The 10734-nt window shown below is 34.7% G+C and overlaps 1 protein-coding gene across 2 annotated transcripts in view; it reads right to left on the minus strand.

The window, feature by feature from the left end:
• SK (small conductance calcium-activated potassium channel) overlaps positions 1–10377 on the minus strand; it is a 1328561-nt gene extending 1318184 nt beyond the window's left edge. For both annotated transcript variants that reach the window (XM_081734014.1, XM_081734013.1), the window contains exon 1: positions 10195–10377. The gene's annotated coding sequence lies outside the window, so the exon portion shown is untranslated. The remainder of the gene's footprint in view (positions 1–10194) is intronic.
• Positions 10378–10734: the final 357 nt, after the last annotated feature.

Genomic DNA, 10734 nt, shown 5'->3' on the forward strand with positions numbered 1-10734 from the left:
GGAGATTGAATCCGGGTATCCTAATAGCTAGGAGGAAGCTAGAATAAGAAATACTATAAACAGTATTAGAGTAAAACATTTTTAAAAAGTGAAATGAAATCTTTGAGCTTTATGTCAAACGGTTGTGCCGGTTAGGCTAAAAGAGATGGTGATGATGAGAAATGAATGAAATGGTGGAATGAAGAAAGTGGGAGAAAATGGAGGACTCCGAGAAAACCCACGCACATGGTGTTTGTCCATCACAAAGTTCACTTGGCAGTAAAACATTTTGTTACTAGTATCAGGTCACTTGGAAAATAGACCATTCAGAAGCAGGCCTGCCAACTTTATGCGATAATTTCTCGTAACATACGATATGTTAAGCCTTAATGCTTTATACGATAATCCTCTTGCGGTAATAGGCGAATATACGATAATTTTAGAACGCACACTTTTCTTTCAGTCTTTGAATGTGCAAATAAATTGTAGATGTGCATTAAATAATTACAAAACAGACAACACTCCATTCTTTACATCCAATTACGTTTACATGGTGTTGAAAATATTGTTGTTGTTCAACATATTGTTGGAAATATTGTGTACTAACGCATATACGAAAATTTTTTTGCAATATAGGATAATTTTAAAGACGAAAATCTATAATTTTGTTCTCTGAGGTTGGGAACTCTGTTCAGAAGCGTCATCCACTAAAGCAGTAATAGGGGAACTACAGCCTGCAATCCTGATGCGGTCCCTAAAAGGTTATACTGTATCCGGGCCGCGACATGAATTGAACTCATGAATTTAATTTCAGTGTATCTCAGTTTGAACCAAATTATGAGAAACTTTTAGGAACACATTCAGTCACATTCATCACATTCCTATTCACGGTTTAGGATTACGAGAATCCGTAAAATGTACGTACGATTATTGTTTTTAATAAATTACTTTGGCCGGCATTGAAGGTCTTCTTCTTTTCCTTGTAACCTCTTCCAAAAAGAAGTTAATCCATCACTGCACTAGGGCAATCTGTTGATATTTTCAAATGCAGATGCCTGTTCCGATCTTATACGAGCGCATTTTAATGTTGAGCGGCTATGTTGACGAATATAATTTCCAATATATTAACTGTTTTAATTGTTTATAAGTTATCTATTAATTACCCTTCGCTAAGCGCATTCCTAGCTTTTTGTAAATTTTCGTGAATAAGTTACAGACAATTAAGAATATCAAAACTGTAAAAAGTAAGGAATATGGCATCTACAGCCCGCAAGTGAACCAATAATTTTCCAACCCTTCTTATATATCAGAAATTTGGGTGCGCAGTATATGACACAATCGATGCGTAAACGCATGATCTTGAGAACAATTATCAGTTAAAGTTTATATAATAGCACTTTGTAGGTATTGCCTTGCTTACTTTATACATTTTCGATAACCTTCAATGCGTTTCAATTATTCTCTAAAATTCAAAACGTGGTGATCAGTTTGACTAAAAGTGTTGATTTCATATAAAACTAATATTCCCTCACACAAACGTTTTTAAGTGCAATTTCTTTCCCATCCTGAGTTAGCGTACGCGCCTTTGGCGTGGGAAACTCAGGTTCGATACTCGGCGGGAGCTCATGTGGTTCGAATTCCACGTTAATCAGCACGTCCCGTCTCATTAGCCTCACTGCTGAAAGGGACGTTAAATGAAACTCAACTTATTGATTCCCTTCCGAAAATGTGGGGCAACAGAAGATAACACCTTCTCTGGAGCCATGAGCATTCATTTATTGCAAGTATCATTGGGACATAGGTACCAGTATTTATTTATTCATTTGTTGTTTATCTGGTTAGGCGTACAGAAGAAAGTGACTTGAACATGGTATGTAATATACAGTATATGATGAAATGAAGTGCAAGTAACAGAACACATTATGTATAATGTCAGTTGCGACGATGGTGTTAATCTTCTGTTCTAGGGCTACCCAGAGCGAGTGTAGACAGTTGGAACCCTGTTAGTTAGAAAACAAAGTAATGCATTCATGAACTTATGAGCAATGAATGGCTACAGTAGATATAACGACTGGGGTTACAGTGACAACTTATGAAGTCTGTTTATATCTTTATTAACACACAAACTTTTTTTTTTTCACAAGTCTTTCATTCCCATCAGACGATGGGCGGGCCGCAGACGGTTATGCCGTCTCTATGGCCAGAGTGAAGTTTTTACTATGTGGAGAATATTATTGTGGATGGATACAGGTTGCGCTTATAGTATAGGTGTAAGCAGAAAGCTTCTCGGGAATATTGATGGTGTGTCCAATTATCGGAAGTGCCACATGTCATGGGAGATGTTATGGGAAAGCATGTATTGCGAGGAAAGTATTATCTATAGAGATGAGGATGGGTTTGGTATATGCGACGTTATTCATTAAATTTGTAAAGAGAAATTAAGAAACAACGAAACATGTTCAACTGTCGATAAGTAAACTTCAAACAATAGCGATAAAATCATTACACTCAATCAAACTTAGATGAGAAAAATACAATGAATCAACCAGTGAATTGCAAGGAGTATGAAAATCAACTTTAAGTCATAGAACACAAATATTATTTTCAAGAGAATAAGAATTACCATCTGTTGAACATCCAAATAATAATTGATCAAAGTAGTAGTTCATTTGAAAATGATATTTGGTCAAAGAAATTCGTTGAAACGCCGGAAAATAAGAAAATAGAAAATTGATTCATTTGGGAATTTGAAGAGAAATGTTTCAATTCAGAAGAAATAGATATAGGAATCAGCAAGCTCTATAAGTTCAGCCTTTTCAGTAAAATAAACTGCAGTACAAATCGTATAGTATCAGATCAGATAAAAACTAACAAACTTTGAATTAGCGAAATAAAGTCTAGGAAAATGAAGGAAACAACGACATGGATACAGGATAAACATAGAAGATGCACAAGCAGCTTAATAATAAGTTAAAAAAATAAAGATATAAGGGCGCGTAACTATATTATAGAAATAAATGTGAAGAGGGAGAGAAAGAGACATGGAGAGAGAGAGAGAGAGAGAGAGAGAGAGAGAGATACAATAAAATGTATAGGAAAATTAAATAGGTGGTAATATGTCAAAAGAAGAAAGGTAAAAATGTGAAGTTAAAAAAAGAAGGAATAAGCATTAGGTATATAGAATCGGAGCAGAGTTTGGGGGTGGCCAATGGGGAATTGGCCCCAAGCCCCGCGCTTGGGGGACGCGTTCTGATCATGTTTAGAACAGGGGCGGATCCAGAAAGGACTTCTGGGGGGCGGTAGGTTGCAATACTGCTACTTAAAGCTACTTTTAAGAGCTCCAAACTCTGGAATGGGTTTTATTTATATATAAAATAAGAAAGTTTCCTCTTCTAGGGGAGGGGCGATGGCCCCCTGGATCCGCCCCTGGTTTAGAGGTAATATGTTGGCACTCGGCGATTTTTACCATGTACTCTGGCCCCTCGAGGTCATTATTGGCACTAGGCCCCGCGCACACCTAACGCCGCCTCTGAACAAAACTATCGAGGAAACATATGACAGGAACATATCGAGTACTCCAGATGACAATACTAAGTAAAGGAAGAAAAAAAGTATTAGGATAATGAAGGACGGACATGAACACCGAAACAAAGAGTAGGAGAGTAACTTTAATTAATAATATACTTTTGAGTTATTCAGAGATTTGGAGAAGAAAGAAGGGGAAGAACTGCTGTGTATATGCTATGAACCATTGTTGAATTCAGACTTTTGTACTAGGAGGGGCAATAAAAATTTGAGATGGGGCTCTGTTCTAGATTGCAATAGAGCAGCAGGAATCTGTCGCAACAAAACTAGCGACTTGTTACTGACTGATTGGTTGCAATAACCAACATATTGCCTTTTCCCTAAGTAACGTTGTAAAGCGTTTGTGTGCGTCTGTATCTAATTTCCAGGTTCTTATTTAACTTCGACTTTATACGAGAAAGCGGTTTGTTAATTAGAACAATTAGGTTTGGTGAAGAGAAGAAACTAATTTTCTTTTTTTTTAAAAAAAAATCTTTGCTTTTAAGACTTTTATTTCCTAAAAATAAACATAAAACAAATATTTCAATGCATGTGTAATTATAGATATATTCTAGGGGGTACTCAGTCCCCTTGAACATGCCTGAATTGAACACTGTTATGAACAGTGTTGCTTCCATACATATTTCGGTGGGATTTGATAACTTCTGCTACTGATCAACTGCTCCCCCTCATCCCGGAGCTAAGTTAAAATAACTTATAGGTATTCTTATGCAGGGCACATTCTTGAGCAAATAGTAGGCCAGTGCAGCTCTCTCATAGTTTGAGTTAATTCCGTCAAAATTTTGTGGAAGAAAGCCTGGGCATAGAATACGATGAAACGGGGAAAATGGCCAGAGGTTTTGTAAAGACCATAAAGAGAAAAAATGAAAAACAATGCGAGGAGTGCAAAATAATAAAACTAATATCACAAAAAGTGTAATTTGTCCTCCAAATATGTCAATTAACAGACTATGTACTAGAACAAATTAGAAAATTAAGGAAGACTAGTGAGGGTCTAAATGAGCACAAGGTATGAGAGATACTCTTAGGGTGACAAGTGAAAAAGAGACTCCATTAGTATATTTAGAGTGATCTATGAAAGATTCATTGACAAAGAAAAATAACTATATACTGTATGTATAATATTTAATGCCTTAGAAAAAGACATTTTCCAGAGAGAACCGAAACATTTTGAAGGGTTGGAATACAATAGAAGGATCAAACACTCACTATAAATCCACATTTGAACCAAATTGTTAAAAACTAGACTAAGAAAAGAAATGATAAAAGAAAGTGTAATTGGGAAAGAAGCTTGATAGCGGTGTTAAACTTCTCTAACTTTATTCAATATACATTAATAGAAGAAAGGCTACGTAGTGATGATAGAATTTCTGTTAGTGGTAATAGAATTGATTATGAGTTAGCTGTAAGAGAATTAGTTCGACAGATTTTTGTGAAAAGCAACAAAATATATACCCAAACAGATCATACCAAGAACAAAAGCACACTGTAAAGAGCTCCACTGTCAATAAGAAACAAAAACATATCTATAAAAACTACGATTGGATCCATTTTCTTATAGGGCACCAAATCTATAGCACTAGTAACATAAACAAGCTAGCCAAAACATAAATGTTCTGCTATGCATTACACCAGAGTGGAGGTCTTGCAAGTACCAAAGTAACCGTTACACAAGCAGGCAAAACTAGCACTTAGGAAATAAGAAACAATCCGCCTTAACAGCAGGTACAGGTGCAAAATCAAAACCATCTCTTTTTTTCCCCGAAAATTACTCTAACAACCTGCTTGAACGAAGAGATACACGGGCATAATATATTTATTAAAATGCTATCAGATAGGATACAAAAGCACTACCCCACTCGCACATACACTACAGAATGAAGAACACATACCAAAAGAGTAGATATAATCCCACAATGAAGAAGAGAACGTAAACATCCGCCCATTACATATTCGTTCTCTCCCCACTAAGAAGAACTCTACGAACAAATTACGAACAAGAAATAAATACACACTGTCGTTTCTCCTGGTACTCTATCAGAGAAAACCTCTGAAAAACTTTCGTCCTCTTCTTTTCCTCAAAATTGCAGGTAACACGACTACCACCCAAACTGATTGACCGCTGACATTCCTACATTACGTGTCACCGATGTAGCTTTGGACCAAGCCTCCTTCATCCCATTTTTCTTGACTCCTCAGTTGATCTGCGGTTTCTCCACTAACAGGTGGAACACAATGTCTAAAGACACCGTAATACAGTAGTATCCACTCTCAAGGAGGAAGACCTTCCGTTCAGTCAGTCAGTCAGTTATTGAATCGGGAATCAGTGAAGAAGATTTTAAACTTGAGTAGTTAATACGAGAAAGGTTTATCGATTTGTTTTAGAAGTTAAGCCACTTATTTTTATGTAATATACACAAGGTTATTCTAGGTAATATCTTAAGTTACTCAACCAATTTTTGCTATTATTTTACCATTAGAGAGCATGTATTTCCGATAGTAAAATACCATATATTATAACACTCGAACTTCACGCAACTGAATTGGTTTTTAGCTTATACTAATAGGTCTAATTGCTGTTTAGGAAGCTCACAGAGATAGGTAGATTAGCATACAATAAAAGAATGTTCGTACTTGATTGATTATGTGATATGCAATGTAACCTGTTAAGTTTCTTTCTTCTAACTTATATAATTAAGTTACTATTATTCTTAACATTTCAACTTTTTTGCGTACATAGAATTATTGACTAAACTGTCTGAATATGAAAAGTCTTTTTTTAAAAAAATACAGATTATCCTATTTTTATTTTGTATTAAATTTCCATCTGGAAGAGAGTTCATCAACATTTCCGCGGAGACAATTAAACAATGTATGTCCTCAATATTACTGATTAGTTACATTGCACACTTGGAACTACAAGGATCAGATTCCCTCCCAAATGTCTCGGATCTCAGAATCTCTTAAGAATTACTGTTACAAATTACTGCATTATATGAAAAATATTTTGTTCTTATTTAGAGTTGTCAGGAAAAAATCTATAAAAACATAACTATGCTTAGTATACACCGTATGGGATAGTTGAAAAGGAAAAGATAGGTAATTATATTCAGTATATGTTGTACTCCTTTGGGAATCCAGAAATCCATTATCTTTCTTCTATATCTACTGCCAACCTTCTGTGCTGGTCTAGTGGCTAGCACGCGTGTCAATGGTGCACGTGGTCCCGAATTAGATTCCCGATGAGAGAGAACAACAAATTATTTCTCCATCAGTCACTTTCGTTAATCATCTATCTTCTTTAGCCCACAGTGCATAATCGTGGACGTCAAACTAAAAAAAAAAAAAATCATTTCAATACGTAGTCTTGAAAAAAAATTTGTAAACGAAGGAAACTAAGTGAAATTTCTTTCTTTCAATTTCTTCCAAATTGAATACATTTTATTAATGAAACTATAAAATACAGCAGGTACTGTAATTCTATACCTAACTAGTTCATATCAGCTTTCCTATCTTACATAACGTGAACTAGAAATACGTAACACTGATCAAAGGAATATCTATTTTACAATAATAACTGTGCAACAGTTTCGCCAACTAACTAAACATATTGGCTTCATAAGTCACTGTTAAAACAAGAGAGAGCGTGGCATCTAAATATAAATATCAATTTATAACAGGATACATGCATCTAAATGCCGGTATAACATGATATTTTCTGGTATCCTGTTATATTTAAATACAACTCTCTCTTGTGTTTACAGTGTCTGATGGCAGTATGTTCAGTTAGTTGGCGAAGCTGTTGCAGTTATTATTTTAAAATAAACGTTGCTTTCTTCTGTGATTTGTATTTCTAGTAAAACGTATTTCTAATGTAGAAACTTCAGTAACGCTGTGTACTATCCACAAATTGGATAAAATAAATATAGAATATCATTTAACGTTTCATTGTAGCACGGTTAACACTACCGTTTAAAGTTTTCGTTATTTTATTTATGTTATTTCACTACATTTATATCTTACTTCTTAACTATTAACATTTTTCTTAATTTGTGTGTGTTTACATGACGTAGAGCTCAAAGTGTTTCGTTTCTGACTAACATTAAATGTAAATAATGCTGTTGGATAACAAAATCACCTCCGATGAGGACAGGGAACATTTCAGGTAATATGGAGTACTTAAAATTATAAAAAATAATTAAATTGTATTTCTACGTGTAACGTACTTTTTCTACATACCTAAGTATAGAGATATATCGCCTTACTTATATTTTTGATTTACTTTCATAAATTTTGTTAAATGTTTTCGTATTTTAAACAGGAAACTACAATTACGCTCAAGTATTACAGCTTTGTATACAGCGAACAAATGTAGATGAAGTTGAAAAGAGTCAGTAGAGAACACGTCAATATACTCATACTAAACTAATAATGATCCATGATTGCCACTTCAATTTCAGGGACACTGAAAGGATATACGAAACTCAAAGGTTCCTGAAAGCAGCTAAAATTGCAGAAAAAATAATGGCTATTAAATTTCTCTGAAATCTAAATCTCTCTTCCTGAGATTAAGCGCAACAGGAATTTCTGTTCTGTCTAAAAGTAAGATCGGAAATGTGCTACAAAGTGCTGGAGGGTCATTAGGTAGGACGGGAACACACCTTTGAAATATAGGAAACAGTATGAAAGATGGGATTGAGATGACTCAATCAGGTTCATTGAATATATCATCCAAAATTAGGTATATTTGAAAGATAACTATGCTTTATATTGCTCTACTAATAGCATACTAACAATACTCTGTCCATCAATACAATGTATGCTGGCAAAAGGGTATAATAACTTTCTATAAGTTCTTTTGTTGATAATTTAAGAACAACATTTGAAGTTCAACCAAAGACTTTATGTTATACCCAGAATTCTTTTACCTAAATCTTTATGATTAAAAACTAACATTTATGGTTACTCCAGGTTTATCAAGAATGCAATAAAATTGAAATGTCATAATTAAAAAGCGAAGATGAAGTAATAAAAGTCAGGTAAGTTTGAAATGAAGATTAACTTTAATTGGAATTTTAGTATGATATCGGAAATCATGGGAAAGTTAATAGTCAGATCTGAAGACACTGACAAGACGAAAAGTAGAAGAGATATACAGTTTCCTTTCTTGTGACTGTAATCATTTCACATACATATTTACTGGGGAATTATTTCAGCATTTAAAAATGTTCTGTAGCACAATTAAATACTGTAAGAAAATGTGTGTCTGTACCGTACTAAGGACTACCAGAGATGGGACTGGTTTAGCCTGGACAGTGTCGGATTTACATCATCTGCCCTCCCCCTACCCTGAAAATAAAATTGTTCAAAACTTCAAATATCCCAGGTTTTGTTTTAAAAGTATAAGTTAATATTATTTGTGCGATGCTTTAAAAATACCAATTTTCGTAGTCATTGATACTCAATTAATAAGAATATCCCAATCTATGTCACTCATTGTTGGTGAATGCTGACACACTATTTAATTACTGTAATTCTGATATTTCACAAAAAAGGAAATGCAAAACTCTATGACTATAGTGTAAATTTCATAGACTGTCCTGATTTTTAGTGTTAATATTTATAGGGTGCTCCGGTGTTTTAGTCTGAAAATGTTTGAGCCCTACTTGTTGCTTTGAAAAGATTATTTTGAAATTAGTCAAAATGAGTTTAGTATTACGTATAGTACCTGTACTCACAACTAAATCATATGCGAGTATCGCTAATAGTTTAGTGGTGAGCAGTGGCGGATCTAGAAGTTAAAAACCAGGGGGTGGGCAACCAGAGCTCAGACAATGGTAAATGTATTATTATGAGTTTACAGTTTTGCATAGCTCGTGCAGAAGTTTCCAAACACTCTATCGATGGATTGGACGTTGACATTCTGGACCTCAAGTACTGTTTTATACATTGCATAACAAGAAAACTGAAACTGTATCGAATGTTTCAATAATTTTCCAATAAAGAAGAAAAGTCAATGCTTACCATAAAGTTTCAAAATTGTATAAATAATAGCTTTAATTATTTTGTCACTCAAAAAACTGGAGGCCTAGGCCCCTCGGCCTAGATTTGCCAATATTGGTAGTGATAACTGTAGTCTGATATACTATCATCAGCAAATGCTCAATTTATTGCCGGACAGATACAATAGATATTAGTTGGTTGATATCAGTTGAGAACATAATTTTCAGCACAGGCTATATAAAACGGGACCTGCTTTTTCAAACAGTATCCAAACAACTATTAGTCTTTATATTCGAGGGAATACCACTACCAAGAATCGAACCCGGGATCATGTGCCTCGATCTCGATGACCAAAAATATCAAAAAAGTTACATGTCAATTTTTCCGGATATAAAGAACAGTTTGTATCGAATTTCAAAGGACGCACTGTGTGAAGTGGCATTACTTTTAAAAAAACGTGGGAATGTTTTGAGCGACGCTTTATAGAATAAAAAAGTGCAGAAACATCATAATACACAAATGTGAAAGAGAAAAACATACTGTCATGCTATGAAACGAATACATTATAAAAATAAATGTAGGTGTATATAGTGTTTGTTTATAAACATTGATATTCTTTTTTTTTACCTTATAAATAATGATGTCCTCATACAGAGTTCAGCAAGCTCTGACACGCAATTGGAATACCTAAATATTACATTTAGCAGCAGCACGTGTCTCATAAATGGAGACAAGAAGAAAAGAAAGTGCAACAACTGTTAAGCAACCAAAATAAAAGAAACTAGGCCACCCAATATCACACACCTCGCAGCCTCAACTCACAAACGTCAACTGGACGATCAGAACCTGTGTGTTTCCAGCTACACCTAAAAGCAGCGTGTGTCGGGTCGATGACGTACCACGTGACGTCATCAACAGGCGTTTCGTTATGTGCACTTTCTCATCTTGTATTACCCGTTCTGTTTCGTTGCCAAGATACCTACCCAGGTAAGAGACTAAAGCACATAACAACCAATTGTATTGTATTCGAGAGAAGTAAAGAAAACAACGAGGGGATTGTTAAGAGATTATTAAATATGTCCAAAGCTGACAGAGAGATATTCCATCTGTCGTAAAAAAATATAAGCATGGTTTTGTTTGTCAGGCAAAAATGCGATCATGTTTAAT

This window comes from Thermobia domestica, chromosome 12, assembly GCF_964235325.1.
Source record: "Thermobia domestica chromosome 12, izTheDome1.hap1.1, whole genome shotgun sequence".
In the NCBI taxonomy this organism is placed as follows: Eukaryota; Metazoa; Arthropoda; class Insecta; order Zygentoma; family Lepismatidae; genus Thermobia; species Thermobia domestica.